The 18,456-nt window shown below is 39.0% G+C and overlaps 1 pseudogene; it reads right to left on the bottom strand.

Annotated features, from left to right (window-relative positions):
- Positions 1 to 12,257: 12,257 nt before the first annotated feature.
- LOC101970619 (asparagine--tRNA ligase, cytoplasmic pseudogene) lies at positions 12,258 to 13,909 on the bottom strand (annotated as a pseudogene).
- Between the last annotated feature and the right edge of the window lie 4,547 nt (positions 13,910 to 18,456).

Below are 18,456 nucleotides of genomic sequence, written 5' to 3'. Positions count from 1 at the left end.
TGGGTTTGCAAATTTTTACATGGCTAGGCCCTGGCTGCCCCTTGGATCTCCTTTTTCCTCTTATTTCAACATTCGAGCACGGCCTACCTGATCCTCCCAACAAGGAAGCTTATTTCCACCTTTAGTTCCTTCAGATTACCTATTCCCACTGCCTAGGGGTTATTACCAGAGGTTAGCTTAGATGTCACTTCCTCACATGAGGCCTTTCCTGTGTGTCCAATATAAAAAAAAGCCACCCCCAAGTCACTCTGATGATCATTTGATTTCTATGTGTTATGACTTTACTACTCTGACTTATTCCTTTTGTTTTTGATTTGCAGTCTGTCTCCCTTGCTAGAATCTATGAGCTCCACTGTGTCCCCAGAGCCTACAGCAGTGAGAACAGCTGGCACCAACAAACATTTGGGAGTTCACCCTTAGTGATATCTCCAAAGTCTGCTCTGTCCCCTCCTGGCATTTTAATTTCAACAAGTGGAGGCCTTGGGACAAATACTTCAATATGGTTCTCAAGACCAGTCTGTCTGTCATCCTGTAAAAAGATATACTAGTTTGGGTTGATGTAGACATGAACCCACATGAGTTCTGCCAAAATGGGCAGCTTCACATTCTGAGTAGAGTAGAAATTTAAATAAGCTGAACTCTTGACTATGTTTTCTTTCAACAGTGTATTAAACATCTTAATCAAGGGGCTAAAGTTGTGGCTCAGTGATAGAGTGCTCACCTAGCATGTATGAGGCACTGGGTTTCATCCTCAGCACCACATAAAAATAAAAGATACAGTGTCCACCTAAAAAACTAAAAAATAAATATTTAAAAAAATCTTAATCAAAATCAACTAATGTAAGGGCTAGGGATATAGATCAGTTGGTAGAGTGCTTACCTTGCATGCACAAGGCCCTGGTTAAATCCTCCACACCATAAATAAATAAACAAACTAACTAACTAATGAATGTGAACACTGTCAGGTTTGCTTCATATATTTTATTTTATTTTTTTAGTTTTATTTTTTAGTTGTTGATAGACCTTTATTTATATGTGGTGCTGAGAATCAAACCCAGTGCCTCACACATTGCCAGGCAAGTGTGCTATCGCTGAACCAAGCCCCAGCCCTGTTTCATATATTTTAAAGAGAATAAAATATTTCTAATAGAGCTGGTCAGGGGGTCGACCAACAAAACAGGAATGGGAATATTAACTGTGGCAATGTCATGAGTACAACACAAGTCAGAGAAGAGAGAAATTAGTGCAAAATCTCACCTCATAAAGGAAGTAAGATTTGAGCAAGAGATAATTTCAATAATTGGCAAAACAAAAAGATAAGGATATAGGTGGGGGAATAACATGAATCAAGGCTAAGTATTTTATGTAGTCTAATATTTATAACTAATATTTTTTTAACACTGTGTCAGTGTTCCAAGTGCTTTACATGTATGTGTTGACTTGTTCAAAACATCAGTATTGTCATTGAGAGTATGCTAAGGCAGGAGGGTCACAAATTCAAAGCCAGCTTCAGCAGCTTAGCAAGTCCCTAAGCAACTTAGACCCTGTCTCAAAATTAAAAAAAAAAAAAAAAAAAAAAAAAGACTGGACATGGTGGCACACACCTGTAATCCCAGTGGCTCAGGAAGTTGAGGCAGAAAGATTGCAAGTTCAAAGCCAGCCTCAGCAACTGCAAGGCACCAATTAACGCAGTGAGACCTGTCTCTAAATAAAATACAAAATAAGGCTGGGGATGTGGCTCAGTGGTTGAGTGCCCTTGAGTTCAATCCCCAGTACCCAAAAATTAAAAAATAAAAAGAACTGGGGATGTGGCTCAGTGGTTAAGCATCCCAGTTTCAATCTCTGGTACTAAAAAAAAAATTAAAATTAAAAAAATAAAGAAATAATAAAGCTTTAGTAAGGAGTATAGCAACTGTCAGAATGATTTTATTATTTATTTGTTTATTTTTATTTTGAGACAGGGTCTCATTAAATTATTTACTGCATCCCTAAGTTGTCCAGGCTGGCCTTGAACTTGCAATCCTCCTGCCTCAATTTCATGAGTTGCTGAAATTTCAGGCATGCATTACTGCACCCAACTCAGAATTATTTTACATCAGAAATAAATATTTAAAGGGATTTCTAAAGTGTTTGCATTTTTAGCCACAAATACTCACAAATATCCTGGTGCCCTTGTGCACTCCTGGAATCCCAGGAATACTCAGGAGGCTGAGTCAGGAGGATTGTAAATTCAAGGTCAGACTGGGCAACTTAGTGAAAACCTATCTCAAAATTAAAAAAAGGGTAGGGGATATATCTCTGGTAGAGCATCCCTGGGTTCAATTCCCAGTACACCCCCAATGTATAGTTATTTATTGCATGAGTATATGAAGCCATGTCCTCAGGGTTGGCAGGTGGTTCTTTCTTCAGTTACAGAACTGAGTATTTTTTTAAAATACTTATTTTTTAGTTGGACACAATATCATTATTTATTTTTACGTGGTACTGAGGATTGAACCCAGGGCCTCGCATGTGCTAGGTGAGCGCTGTACCACTGAGCCACAACTCCAGCCCCTAGAACTGAGTATTTTTTAAATGACATCTGACTTTGTCCAACCAATCAGTGTTAATGCCTCTCTGATAGTGGCTCTGGAATTGGGCCTAGGGTCTGTATATTTTAAAGATCATCAGGTAACTCTATTGGGAAGATAAATTGAAAAACATACTTCTGTGTGACAGATAATCTTTAACTGACCAACACTGAAACCACAGTCAAAAATGTGTTCAGGAGCATAAAAGATTAGAAAAATGTAAATTCTGACAACAGAGCACTACCATGAGGTGGCACTAAAAGTACAAGAAAAATGTTGGATTAATTTACTTACACATTATGCATTTTTATTTTTGTACTGGGGATTAAACCCAGGGCAATTTAACCACTAACCCACATCCCCAGCTTTCCACCCCCGCCTTTTTTTTTTTTTTTTTTTTTGAGACAGGGCTTCCCAAAGTTACTAAGGCCACACTAAATGGCCAAGGTTGGCTTTGAACTTGTGAGCCTCCTGTCTCAGCCTCCTGAACAAAGAACAAGACTGACCACTGACAAGATGAAATTCAAGTTTGATGCCCTTCAAACATCAGAATTGCTTATTTTCAGATCCAGGACTTTGTGTATTTATTCCACAGGTTCTATAAGCATTTAGAATCTAATAGTTCTGAAAAGTTGAAAGGTGAGAAATGTTTAAAAGTTTAAACAAACAAAAATAAGCAATGGCAAGCAAATTAATGCAAACTCTCAAATAATAAATGGGTCTCCCCCTAGAAAATACTTCTAGCAAAGCCAGGTGCCAGCGACTCAGGAGGTTGAGGCAGGAGGATCACAAATTTGTGGCCAGCCTGTACATATATTTATGTGTTTATCAGTCACTTATGTTCCCTCTTTTGAAAAGTGCTTGTTCATGTTCTTTGCCTATTCTCTTAGTCCATTTGTGCAGCTCTAACGGAATATTGGCGCATTATAGTTGTACATAATGGTGGAACTCGTGGGACTCGTTGTTACACGTTGATACATGCACACAATGTAATTTGGTCAGTTATCATTCCCTGGTATTTCCTTTTTTCTTCTCAGTCCTTTTCCTCCACTCTACTGATCCTCCTTGGATTTTCATGTGATTTCCCCCCCACACACATACACCCCTTTCTTTTCCTTTTTTCTTCTTTAGCTTCCACATATGCAAGAAAACATATGACCTTTGACTTTCTGTGTTTGGTTTATTTCACTTAACCTAATAGTGTCCAGCTTCATCCATTTTCCTGCAAATGACATGATTTCATTTTTCTTTATGGCTGAGTAAAACTCCATTGTGTATATACCACATTTTCTTTATCCATTTATCCACTGACAGACACCTAGACTGGTTCCATAGTGTGGCTATTGTGAATTGTGCTTCTGTAAACATCGATGTGCATGTATTGCTATAGTATGATGATGATTTTAGGATAACTACCCAGGAGTGGTATAGCTGAGTCATATGGTGGTTCCATTCCTAATCACTTGAGGAACTTCCATACTGATTACATAGTGGTTGTACTAATTTACAATTCCATCAACCCACAATGTAAAGGTGTTCTCTTTTTCTTCACATCCTCTCCAGCATTTATTATTGTATTCTTTTTTGGGGGGGGGTGCTGGTACTGGGAATTGAACTCAAGGGCACTCTGCCACTGAACCACATTCCCAACCCTATTACATCATTTTTTATTTGGAGATAGGGTCTCACTGAGTTGCTTAGCACCTTGCCATTGTTGAGACTGGCTTTAAACCCTCAGTTCTCCTGTCTCAGCCTCCCAAGCCACTGGGGTTACAAGTATGTACCCAGCTACTATTGTGTGTATTCTTGATGGCTGCCATTCTGAAATCTCAGTGTATTTTTAAAAATATTTTTTAGTTGTGTATGGTTACATTTATTTATTTTTATGTGGCACTGAGGATCAAACCCAGTGCCTCACATGTGTGAAGCAAGCTCTCCACCGCTGAACTCCAGCGCCAGCCCTCTCCATGTATTTTTTATTTGCATTTCCCTAGTTGCTAATGATGTTGAACATTTTTTTTCATATATTTGTTGGTCATTTGTATTTCTTCTTTTGAGAAGTATGTATCTGTTTGGTTTATTTGTCCATTTGCAATTGGATTATTTTGGGGCTTTTAAAATTTTTATTATGTTGATGTGTGTGTGTGTGCGTGTGTGTGTGGGTGTGTGTGTGTGTGTGTGTGTGTGTGTGTGTGTGTGTGTGTGTGTGAGAGAGAGAGAGAGAGAGAGAGAGAGAGAGAGAGAGAGAAACTTTCTGAGTTCTTTGTATATTCTGGCTATTAATCCTCTGTCAGAAGAGTAGTTGGCAAAGATTTTCCCTATTCTGTAAGTTCGCTCTTCACACTTTTCTTCTTTGTTGTGAGAAATTTCATGAATCTCACTCTTGGCATTATTTCCTGAGCTTTAGGAGTACTACTGAGAAAGTCATTGCCTGTGCCTGAAAACTGAAGTGTTGACCCTGTGTTTTTTTTTTCTAGAAGTTGCATAGTTTCTGGTCTAATTCCAAAGTCTTTGATCCATTTTGAGGTGATTTTTGTGCAGGGTGAGAAATGAGAATCTAGTTTAATTCTTCTACCTATGGATAAAAAGTTTTCCCAGCACCATCTGTTAAAAAGGCTCTCTTTTCTCCAGTGTTTTTTTGATACCTTTGTCAAGGATCAGATGACTGTATCTGTGTGGTTTTGCCTCTGTGTCTTCTATTCTGTACCACTGATCTCTGTATCTGTTTTTATACCAGTGCCATGCAGTTTTTGTTATTATAGCTCTAAAGAATAATTTGAAGTCTGGTGGTGTGATGCGTCCTGCATTGCTTTTTTTGGCTTAAAATTACTTTGGTTATTCTGGGTTTTTTATTCTTCCAAATAAATTTTAGGACTATTTTTTTCCAGTTCTGTGAAGAATGTCATTGGTATTTTGATGGGGAATCTGTATATTGCTTTTGGTATTCTGGCCATTTTAACAATATCAATTCCACCTCTCCATGGACATAGGAGGTCTTTCCATCTTGTGTCTTCTTCAATTTCTTTCTTCAGTATTCTATTGTTTTCATTGTAGAAGTCTTTCACCTCCTTGGTTAGATTTATTTCTAGGTTTTGTTTGTGTGTTTGAGGCTACTGTGAATGGAACTGTTTTACTGATTTCTTTATTAGCAGATTGTTACAATATATTGATTTTTGTATGTTGATTTTGTAAACTGCCACTTTGCCAAATTTATTAGCACAAGTCTTTTGGTGGAGTTTTTTTTTTTTTTTTTTTTTTTGGATAGTCTAGGTATAGGATTATATCTGCAAACAGTGATAATTTGATCTCCTCTGTTTATATTCTTATCCTTTTTATTTCCTACTCTTTCTTAATTGCTCTGGCTAGAATTTCTAGCACTGTATTAATTAGGAGTGGCAAAAGTGGGCATCTTTATCTTGTCCCAGATTTTAAACAAAATGCTTCAATTTTTTCCCATTTACTAGAGGATGGCTTTGGGTCTTTTTTTTTTTTTTTAACCTCCTTTCTCAGTTAGTGAGAAACTGGGTTACCACTATCCAAAATATATTTATATATTTGCTGAATTGGTATGAGCCAATCTTCTGGCCCCACCAGGCTGACCCTTCCATTCTCTCCAGTGCTGTCCTCAGAATAAGTCACCAGTGCCTGTTATCATTGAATTATCCCTGAGGCCCTGTTCTGACACCATCCTTGTGTGTGTTTTCATTACTGTCTTCTTTGTGAAATCAATTCATTCCCAAAATGAATAGCCTGGGTTTGATTTTATTTTTGCCAATGAACAGGCAGCATATAAAAATCAAAGAATTAATCATTTATTTAACTTTTTGTGCATGTGTCATACTAGAGATTGAATGCAGGGGTGCTCTACCTCTGAGCTAAACTGCAGCCCTTTTTAAGTTTTTATTTTGAGTCAGGGTCTCAACTTTTTATCCTCCTGCATCAGCCTCCCAAATCGATGGGAATACAATCACCACCATGTTCAGCTTAACTTTATAATAGTCAGATGGTAATATTTTTAAAAAATATCCAGTCCAAAGATGATATAGGATTAAAGTATCTTAAACATAAACATTGGGGTACTAGCATAAATACAGACATAAAGACAAATGAAACCAAAGAGAGAGTCAAAAAATAAACCTTCACATATAAAACTAAATGATTTTTAACAGGGCACTAGAAAAACTATATCCACATGCAAAAGAATTAAATTGGACCCTTACCTAACATCATTGACAAAAATTAATTCAAAAAGATCAAAGACTTAAATATAAGAAAACATAGGGGGAAACATCATGGCATTGGATTTGCCAGCAATTTCTTAGATTTGACACTAAACGTACAAGCAAAGAAAGAAAAAAGGAGACAAATTCAACTTCTTAAAAAATCCAAAAATGTGTTCATCAAAAGACAGTATCAGGGGCCTGGGTTTGTGGCTCAGAGGCAGAGCGCTTGCCTAGCATGTGTGAGACACTGGGTTTGATCCCCTGGCACCACATAAAAATAAAGATATTGTGTCCACCTATAACTAAAAACTAAATATTTTTAAAAGACAGTATCAACAGAGTAAAAAAGCAACTCACAGAATGAGATAAAATATTTACAAATCATATATCTAATGATGGATTAAATCTACAATATATAGAAAACACCCAAATATTCAACAACCTCAAAATAAACACCACCATTAAAAAATGTGTGAAGGGGAGCCGGGATTGTGGCTCAGCGGTAGAGTGCACACCTAGCACGTGTGAGGCCCTGGGTTTGATCCTCAGCAACACATAAAAAAATAAATAAAATAAGGTATTTTATCCAACTACAACTAAAAAATAAATATTTTTTAAAAATAGGTGAAGGAGACTGGCTCAACGGTAGAGCACTTGCCTAGCATGTATGAGGCCCTGAGTTCAAGCCCCAGCACTGCAAAAATAAACAAAAAATGGACAAAAGACTTGCGATGGTTCAAAAGTTTGTGTCCTCCATCCCCCAAATTCACATATTAAAAATCAGAAACCTGATAGTTTTAGAAAGTGGGGCCCTTGCTAGGTGTTGAGGGAATGAGGAACTATTATTTAATGTGTACAGAGTTTCAGTTTTGCAGATGAAAAGTTCTGTGCATGGATGATGGTATTGGTTATGCAACAGTGTGAATGTACTTACCACTACTGAACTGTGCACTCAAAAATGGTTGCTGGGTGCTGTGGCACACGCCTGTAATCCCAACTGTTTGGATGATTGAGACAGGAGAATCACGAATTCACAACTAGCCTCAGCAACTGCAAGGCGCTAAGCAACTCATTGAGACCCTGTCTCTAAATAAAATACAAAAAAGGGCTGGGGATATGGCTCAGTGGTTGAATGCCCCTGAGTTCAATCCCCAGTACCAAAAAAAGAAAAAGAAATGGTTAAGATGGTAAGTTTGTGTTATGTGTTATTTTATCACAATAAAAATGGAAAAAAATAGATCTTTAACATACAACAGGATCAAATCACAAAAACATTCCATGCAAAAACAAAAGCAGTCAGATAACAGGGCTGGAGTTGGGCTCATGGGTAGAGTGCTCGCCTACAGCACGTGTGAGGTCCTGGGTTCTATCCTCAGCACCACATAAAAATAGATAAAATAAAGGTATGTGTCCATCTACAACTAAAATATATATATATATATATATATATATATATATATATATACTTTTTTTTAAAAAAAGATTGTCCTGTTTTTTCAGATGAGAAAATTGGTTGTGAAGTTAGGATAGACTCAAGTTTCCAAACCTCAACTCGTTCAGCGTCTCCACACCATTGATGGAGAAAGAAGCTTAAAAATCAACTTCCTCTTCAATATAAAACATTAATATTTTTTTTAAAATCAACTCGCTTTAGCACCTTTTGCAGGGTCTGATGATGAATACCTTCTAGTGTAATGCAGTGGGATTTTTTGTGGTTGGAGGTCCGCCACATTAATAAGGCACATTGCGGCTGGAATTCCTTCCTAATGTCAGGGGCGGTAAGAGCTTTTCCGACAGCAGAGGGCCTAGGTGAGCTCCCTGCGCCAGCTCTGCGTAGCCGCAAAATCCTTTAGTTCTCTGTTGAATGCGGCGAAAGGAGGTGAGGCTTCTGAGCATGCGCACAGGTGAGGCGTGGGCTCTTCAGAGCATGCGCACACAAATTGGGTGCCCGGAGCAGAATCAAGCGTGCACGCAGACGCGAATGCGCTCTGGAACCTCCTCGCGGGGTCGCTCGGGGGACTGTGTCTTCAGAGCACCCACTAGATCCCTCTTTGAGTGGATTCCAAAGTTGGGCTAGGAGGGCTGGTAGGTTCGTTTTTTGTAACACCATCTCTTTTTTTCACCATCTCTTTTCCTTGGAAAAAAAAAGTATATATATATATATATATATATATATATATATATATATATATATATTTTTTTTTTTTTTTTTACAAATACAAATATATTAAGTGTTCATTGTAAGGTATTTAAACAACAAAGCCAGCCTCAGCAAAAGCAAGACACCAAGCAACTCAGTGAGATCCTGTCTCTAAATAATAAAATACAGAAAAGGGCTGGGAATGTGGCTCAGTGGTTGAATGCTCCTAAATCCAATCCCGGGTCCCCCCCCCCAAAAAAAAAAAAAAGAGAGAAAGAAAAATGGGGAAAAGACTGGAGAGCAACGAGCACGTAGTTAATTACAGATAGACTTTAAGCATAAAAAGATACCTAACTTCATTTTTAATAAGAGGAATGCACATTTGAACCATACAATTTTTTACTCATTAACTTGGCAAACATTGAAGCGTTTGGCAGCGTATTCTTTGTAGGAGGAAGTAGGGGCAACAGGTGATATCTTACAGTGCTGGTAGAAGAGCAGAATGCCACAGTCCTTAGTTGTAAGGCAGGAAGATTACGAGTTCAAAGCCAGCCTCAGCAAAAGCGAGGTGCTAAGCAACTCAGTGAGACCCTCTCTCTAAATAAAATACAAAATAGGGTTGGGGATGTGTGTCAGTGGTCGAGTGCCCCCGAGTTCAATCCCTGGTAGCCCCCCTCCAAAACCAACAGCAACAACAACAAACCAGTATTTCTGCTTTTATGGGACAACCCCACTTTCAGGAATTTTTCCTACATATATACTTCCTTATATATGGAATGGTATATGCAAGAAGTTATTTTTTCTTTTCCTTCTTTTTTTTTTTTTTTTTTTTTTTTTGGTACCCGAGGTTGGACTCCAGAGCATTCAACCACTGAGCCACATCCTCAGCCCTTTTTTGTATTTTATTATTTAGAGACAAGATCTCACTGAGTTGCTTGGTGCCTTGCTTTTGCTGAGGCTGGCTTTGAACTCAGGATTCCTCCCCTCAGCCTCTTAAGCCGCTGGTATTGCAGGCCTGGGCCACCACACCCAATGAGGTTTTTTATTTTAATAGCCAAAAATTGGAAACTACCTAAGTATCTATCAGAGGACTGACTTTTAAAATGATAGTGCATGGAGCATTATGCAACTATGAAAAGAAAGCACCTTATGGGAACAATTCCAGGATATTTGCCAAGTGAAAAAAAAATCTAGATGCAGAACAGTGTATAAGGTAGGTAGGTCTTCTATGTGGAAAAAGAGAAATGAGAGTATCCATGACCCTTCCACATAAATTCTTAAAGTAGACACAAGAAGCTAAAATTTTCATTTCCTATAGGATGGAGGGGAGGACAGATGAAGTCAAAACTTTCAGTGTAGACTTCATTATGTTGTATTATATGACTACTGCCCATTAAAAATAAATAAGACTATAGTAACTTTAAACATGCATAAAAAGTAAAAACAGAAAAACTCCCATAATTTCTCTTTCTAAAAGCTAACTACTATTAACACATATATGGGCTGGAATTGTGGCTCAATGGCAGAGCACTTGCCTAGCAAGTGCTGGGTTCAATTCTCAGCGTATCAATAAATAAAATAAAGGTCCATTGACAACTAAAAAAATATTTAAAAAACACATATATGCTCTTTCATCTTACTTGCTTTAGCATTAAAATTATTTTTTTTAAATTTTAGTTATGTATATTAGTCACAAAAAATGTTTATACATAATAAAATTAATCCCTTTGAATCTCAACCTTGTATGAATGAAACTCCAAATTTCTTCTCTCCATTCTTCTATTTACAGAAAATTATAATTTTACAACCCTAAACAGATTCTCCAGAAAATGTATCATAGTAGATCTTTTTTTCCCACCTTCTTCCAAGTACTTTTTATTTAAAGATATAGCCACATAGACTACAAATGCCTCATTTCCATCATTTTCACTTAATTGCACAAAGAATCTAGTGTCAGAAATTAACACAAAAAGGGTACAAAAAAGTTGTAACTAGGGCCTAAATATCTAATTTTTAAAAATTGGCCTCTTTAATTACCATAACACTAATAATACCTACCTAAGTTTAATATCTAACTTTATATATATACACCACAAAAAATAAAGATAAAAATGCATAAGATAATGCATAAGATATCTCATAATGTGAGATAGTGATGTTCAGTTTGAGAAAATTAAACCAGCAAAGAGTTTTTAATGAGTGTTCATTTATTGATCACTGGGAAAATACGGCCTATTGAGAATACATGGCATGCATTTGAGGGAGAAATTAACTAAATCTGTTCTGAAGCCATTCAATAGTCCTACTGTGAAGTATGTAAGGTAGCACAGACCGTCTCTAAGGACATGGGAGGGATGACTCAACCAGCCAGTCAAACTGCCAAATTCTTTTTTTTTTTTTCTTGAAAGTATTTATTTTTTAGTTGTAGTTGGACACAATACCTTTATTTATTTTTATGCAGTGCTGAGGATCGAATCCAGGGCGCGTACATGCTAGGCGAATACTCTACCACTGAGCCACAACCCCGGCCCCAAACTGCCAAATTCCTTTGGAACATATTTTTAATTTTAAGAATCACCAGGAAAAAAGGAAACTCGGTCTACCCCTTTATCTTAAACTAATGCTATGAAGGATGCTGTCAATCATTTGAATACCATGCCTCTCCCCAACAATTATGCTCACTTTAAATTTTAAGGCAATTCCACTTTTACAAATTCTTCCTTATCAATTCATATGCCTCAAAATTAAAAGCAGCTATGTGGATTCAGAAAAGATTAACTGATGTCAAACATTGTACTCATTAGATTCCAGAATCTACTGCTGAGGTACCCTCCAATACTAGCAAATCTTTATGCCCACACTTCGAACTGTCCCCACAGATGTGTTTTAAATCACTGATACAATAAAATGATACAAATTAAATAATTCCAGTTACATTTAAAAGTACAGAAAGATTAAGTTTTAAATATATTTTTAGGATACCTTACACAAAAATTAAAAACTGTTTAATTATGTATGGCATATTTAACACAATTGCTATAACTGGATAAAATGCTGAAATGTATCCATTAACTACAGAGTTACATGCCACATATTTTCCCCAGACTTTGTAGTGGATATTTTTTCTTAAAATGATATCAATGTCCCCTTATGTTCAAATAATGTGGACTACTTATTATGGTTTTATGGTAGTTGAGAATAAAAAAAACAGAAAGCTATACCCCAATGGAATAAACATGGAACAATTTGGCATTTTGTTTCATTTTAATGAGGCAATCTGTTTCTTTCATGACCATCTTTTCTTCATGCTTTAGGAAGAATCAGTTATGGCTTACAGTGCTGGACAAATCAAAGGTACAAGCATACATCTCGGATGTGATATCTATTCAGAATCCAAGTCAGGAATCATTCCAAGCCCAAGCAGTATCCTTCATGAGGGCATGTACCATATTTTCTCTGATCTGTATACCAGAGTGGGGTCTATCCCTTCCCTTTTATAACCTGCCAGCATTTCTTCACTATCCCAGATACGCATTGAGCCTCCCACAATCTCACCAACATTGGGCACCAGATTCAGTAAGCGGGAATCCTCAGGACATGGCTGCATGTAGACTTGATCTCTACAGGAATTCGACACAGCAAGATTGATTCATTAATGGTGTCTGTCATTAGTCTCTAAGGAGCTTCTGGGATATCTTCTCCAAATTCATAGAAAGTCCCATCTTCTTTCTTTACATTGTGTTCTTTTAGCCACCCAATAGCATCTGAGTAGTTCATCCGTTTGAAAAGCCGTTTAGGGAGTTTAAAGTTTGGATTGAGGTCATACACTATGCTTGCTGCCGGTGATTTTAAGACTATCTACCACGTCACAAACCAAGTCCTCCAATCTGTTCAGGAGATCCTCAAAGGTCAGGAAAGGGCACTCAGCTTCCACGTGAGTGTACTCAGCCAGGTGCCTTCGTGTTCCTGATTGTTCTGCTCTGTATGACTGTGCAATACAAAAAAAAAACATCTCCCAAGGATGGAAGGTAGGTCTCCAGGTACAACTGAGAGGACTGAGTCAAAAATGCCTCTTCCCTGAAATAGTCAAGCTTGAAGAGCATCGCACCACCTTCTGCCTGTGTTGGCACCAACGTTGGAGGAGTAACTTCACAGTACCCCCTATCAAAGAAGGGATCTCTGAAGCACCTGGTGATCCTGGAATGTGCTTTTAGGATTTTGGACATTTTTCTCCTCAGATCATCATGTGCCTGTCGTTCACTAGACATCGACATCAGATTCTTCATTGATTAAGTTGTCTGCTCCTCCAGCAGGGGCCAACCCCATAAGTTCCCAGAAGTCACAACTCAACTCTTGGCCCCCTGGAGCCTGCTTGCCCTCTGGAGTAAGATTTAGTATTCCATATTACAGCAACACTACTCTCAGTAGACAAAACTACTCCATTGTAACACTGACACAACTCATCCGACAAGACACACTGAAGATAACCCGTACCATCCCGCAACACCAGGAACATTAAATTCTTTCCTTGCCTACGCAGCCTATGGACCCAGCCAAACACCTTTACTCTCTGGCCTCTATATCCTTCTAATGCATGAATCTTCACACATGTGGCTCTGGCAGACTTGGATCATAATGGTAATCTTCTTTGCTTCTTCGAGATTCTTTTCTCTTCGCAAATTATCTTCTGCCTCTTTCTTCTCTCGGGATTCACTCTTCATTTGCTCCCTATGCCACATTTTCCTAATGTTCTTCATCTGTGATTTAGAAATAATGTCCCACCTCTCATTTTCTTTTTGTGAATCCACATAAATGGTAGGAAATGGTTCTTTTCCTACTGTCATCAAAGCCTTTAGGCCTGTTTTAAATAGTTTCTCTTTGGTTCCATCTCCCGTGGCATTATTTCCCTCTTGATCTGAGACATACAACTCTGCTAGCACCATCCCTGCAGTCTTCCTGGTCATCTCCAAGGACATGGTCCCAACACCGCTGCCGTCCAGTCACCCCAACATGCGCGGAAGGCTCCATAGCAGATCTTAAACTAAAGTCCAGTAAATTTTACAGCTGTATTCATATATGTAACCAACACCCAGGTCTAGATACAGGGCATTTATATCAGCCCAGGAGATTCCTTTGTGGTTATTGCAGTCACTACTTCCCTTCTCAGAGGTCACTATGCTATTCTGACTTTAATTACCATATACCAATTTTGCCTGTTCTTGAACTCTCCCATAGAAGTAGGTATCATCCTGAAATTTTTCAAGATTACTGTCTCTTCTATATCATTTCATCATTCTATATCATTTTGCTGAGCTGGCTTTGAACTCTTGATCCTCCTGCCTCAGCCTCCCCAACCACCGGGATTACTGGTGTGCACCACAACCTCACCCAGTTCCAGCACTATTTATCTTTTATTTTGAGACACAGTCTCATCAAGTTGCTTAGGGCCTCGATGAGTTTCTGAGGCTGGCCTTGAATTTGCAATCCTCATCAGGCAGACTTTTTTTTTTTTTAAGCTTTTGCTATAGTTCTTTAAATCAAAAGATTTTAGGTTTTGTTGAAGCTTAAATGGTGGGGCTAGAGTTGGAACTGGAAATTAATTGGACTAGATTATATTGGAAGACAGCCTCTATTCACAGCTGAACATCTTTTATATCCTATTTCTCTGCATTTCATGCAGTTCACCATTCCATTTCTTTTAAGGTGCCCCGAGACCACCTTCTCCTAATTCTCATCTCAGTCTGTTTTGCTCATTTATTTTCCTTTTCCTAGCCTCTGGTTCCCTAGGCCTTTATCTGGAGTCTCTTCTCTCCTTTATCTAAATTCGCTGCCTAATTGATCTCATGCAGACCCATGGAATTAAATGTTTTCTGTGCAGACAAATCTCAAATTTGTATCTTCAGCCCAGTTACTTTCCAAGAGATCCAGACTCGTCTATTTCAGGGTATTTGTATTTTAAAAATGAAGGTATAATTGGCATAAAGTATACAGTAGATCTTAAGCATAAAGTCCAGTAAATTTTATAGTCATATTCATCTATGTAACCGACATCCAGGTCTAGATATAGGGCATTTGTATCAGCCTAGAAGGTTCCTTTGTGGTTATTGCAGGCACTACTTCCCTTCTCAGAAGTCACTATGCTATTCTGATTTTAATTACCATACACTGTTTGCCTGTTCTTGAACTCTGTAAATGAATTCATACAATGTATATCTTTTTGTGTCTGACTCCTTCACTCAACACTTTTAAGATTTATTCAGATTGCTGTATCAGTAGTGCACTCTTTTTATCACTGCATAGAATTTAGTTTTATGAATGTTCTATACATTTATTCATTTTTCAGTTAGTAGACAGTTTTCTCCCTAGTTTGTTGGTTGCTTGCTTGCTTGCTTGGTAGATACTAGGGATTGCATCCAAGAGTACTTTACCAGTGAGTTACATCCCCAGTCTTTTTTTTTTTTTTTTTTTTTTGAGATGAGTTCTTGCTAAGTTGCTGAGGCTGGCCTCAAATATGCAATCAATCCTTCTGCCTCAGCCTCCTGAGTTGCTGAGATTATGGACCTGCATTATCACACCTAGCTTCCCCTTATTTTTTTGCTATCATAAATAGAGCTGCTGTGCTATGAATAGTTTGGTACATGTATATATATATATATATTAGATAAGCAAAATGCCTTTATTTATTATTATGTGGTGCTGAGGCTTGAACCCACTGCCTCACAGGGAAGGGGCAAGCTCTCCACAGCTGAGCCACAACCCAAGCCCCTGTCTTTTTTTTTTTTTTTAATGCTCTTATTTCCCTTGACCTCATCACATGCTCCAAATTTCTGATTGGATAGTATATATAATGTTTCTAAGATCAGTCCTAACTTTGTACTTATTCTTTTCCTCCAAGTTTTTAAATTCAGTAACAGTTTTTTGAAACTAATACTTAAAAGGAAGATTCTGGATCTATGACTATAACTAAGGTCATCAGTATTAAGAGCTTTACAGAAAATATTACAACCCTAAACAGATTCTCCAAAAAGTGTTTGTCCAACTTTATTGACTCCTTAATTATTCCAGTGATTCTTTTTCTTCAGGGACAGTTTATTTTAGTTGTGTTTGCACTGGGCAGGACAAACAGCAGCACATGCAGTCACCGGGATGCTCTCCAATGCCAGTCTCCGCGGGCCCTTCTGTTGACTGCTCTAGTTCTCCTCTGAATGATCTCACTCTCCTTCTTTTCAACCTTGCTACTCAGAGTGTGGTCCCAGACTAAGCGCATCAGCATCACCTGGGAACTGTATTAGTTCTCTGCTATGTAACCAGTGATCCCACCACGTAGCATCGGCTCAGGGTTTGAGGGTCAGGAATCTGGCCCAAATGAGCCAGGACTCTGCTTCCCAGTCTCTGCACAGGGCTGCAGTCAAGGTGTCCACTCCAGGTCTGTGTTGTCCTCTAAAGGCTTGACCATCTCCAACCTGGAAACAGCTGGTGGTCTGACACAAAACGGTCAGCACCTGCACTCCGGGTCATCCACGGCTACCATCCTGATCCAGTTCTTTTACCTGCTTCTAGTCTCTTGGCTCTGCTCTTTCCTGACTTGCTTCATCTACACTTTCATCGCAACCAGCCAGATCTCTAAAAGACATAAAAAATCTGAGCATGTTGCATTCCTAACTAAAACTGCCAGATGACTTCCTCTTCTACTTAGAGTAAAATTAAATTGCTGAACTATGTGTGTCCTGTGTGTTGTCTCCCCTGCCAGACTTTGACTTGGGTTTAGTCTCCTAAGCTCCTTGATAAGGTGTGCTCTTAATGTCCTAGCCTTCCCTGGGTCCTTGACTATGCCCAGCTGCCGCAGTCTGGCTGGGCACAATTCAGGAGCTACTTGTCAAAAGAAACGAACTTTATTTTTAGAACCACACAGGCCAAACAAAACAGCTCCTCAGGAAAAACCCTCAGAGCCCAACTGCCACCACCTGCTTCCCACAAGCCTCTCCCACAACCACAAGCCTCACCACCTCCCACAATCCTCCTGCTCTTGAGGCCGATTGGCTGGCTCGAGTGGGCGGAGCCAAAAGAGTCCCCCAGTGAGCATCACCGCAGAGGAGCCAATCAGCTAGATGTTGCTGGGGCCGCTGTGAGCCAATCATCAGCTGGCAGTCTGAAAGTTTGCTGGCAGCTGGAAGTTTGCTGGGGCCCCTTCGGCAGTGACTCTCAACACCCAGCTCAGTTTCTCCTCAGGGTCTTTCCACTCAATTCTCTCTACCCCAGATCTTCTAAGTGGTTCCTTCTCTTCATTCTCTCCTGGTTGTAGGAAGTAGGCTTCATTCATTCTTAATCCCAATCACTTTATTTTCTTTATAGCATCTGTGAGATCTGAAGTTCATGTTGGTTTGCTTACTCATATTATAGTTGCTGTGTTGACTTTGAATTTTAGCAGAGGTTCTAAAGGTCGAATGTGACACAAGACTTAACAAGTACTCCTGGAACCAACCCCCGCCCCCATACAAGTGAGGGGTGGAGAAATTGGTTCTTCCTTCATCAGTAATCTACCCACCGATATAACCCGTGAAAGAGTAGAGGGTGAAGATGTGGAGGGAAGATTTCCTAGGAGACAGTTATCAGTATGCTTTGCATTTGTGCTGGAGGAAGGAGCTGGAGGAAGGGGCTAATTGCATTTAAAGGAGACTTCTCAGATTAGCCTGAGGTGCAATGTGAACACCTGTAATCCAGCTGTTTGGGAGGCTAAAGTAGAAGGATCACAGGTTCCCTGAGAGCCTGAGTAATTCAGCCCCACTTTGTCTCAGAATAAAATTAAAAGGGCTGGAAATGTAGCTTAACAGTAGAGCACTTGCCTACCATGCATGAGGTCTTGGGTTCAATCCCTAGTACAAAACAAAGGAGGTGGGGAGGAAAAAAGATTGATACATATCCCTGGGAAGGGATGAATCCAGGTTTTGTGGGACCTGACACCACGCCACATTTAGCACTTTTTAAAGAACAATACAAGGTGGCACATGCCTGTAATCACAAATCAGGAGGTTGAAGTAAGAGGATCACAAGTTGGAGGTCAACCTCAGCAATTTAGCAAGGTCCCCCAGCAACGTAACATGACCTTGTCTCAAAATAAAATATAAGATAAATAAAAAGGGGATGTAGCTCAGTGGCAAAGTGCCTCTGGGTTCAAGCCCCAGCCTCCCCCCAAAAAAGAACAATACAAAATTATTAATAAAATAAGGTTTGAAGCTGGGTGTGGGAGTGCCTTCCTATAATCCCAGCAGTGTGGGAGTCTGATGATGGGAAATGAGGCCAGGGAGGTACGGCAGGTCCAGAAGGCTTACCAGTTGGTTGTGGGGATCAGAGGTTTGAGGCTAACAACTTACCGAGGCTCTAAGCAACTTAGTGAGACCCTGTCTCAAATAAAAAATAAAAAGGGCTGGGGGATGTGGCTCAGTGGCTAATTGTCCCTGGGTTCAATCTCTGGTACTTAAGGGGGGGGGAATGAGGTATGAATGTGAATATTTAAAATAAGAAA

This window comes from Ictidomys tridecemlineatus, chromosome 12, assembly GCF_052094955.1.
Source record: "Ictidomys tridecemlineatus isolate mIctTri1 chromosome 12, mIctTri1.hap1, whole genome shotgun sequence".
Classification (NCBI taxonomy): domain Eukaryota; kingdom Metazoa; phylum Chordata; class Mammalia; order Rodentia; family Sciuridae; genus Ictidomys; species Ictidomys tridecemlineatus.
Note: the sequence above shows the minus strand (reverse complement) of the source record. Positions and strands in the feature narration are given on the sequence as shown.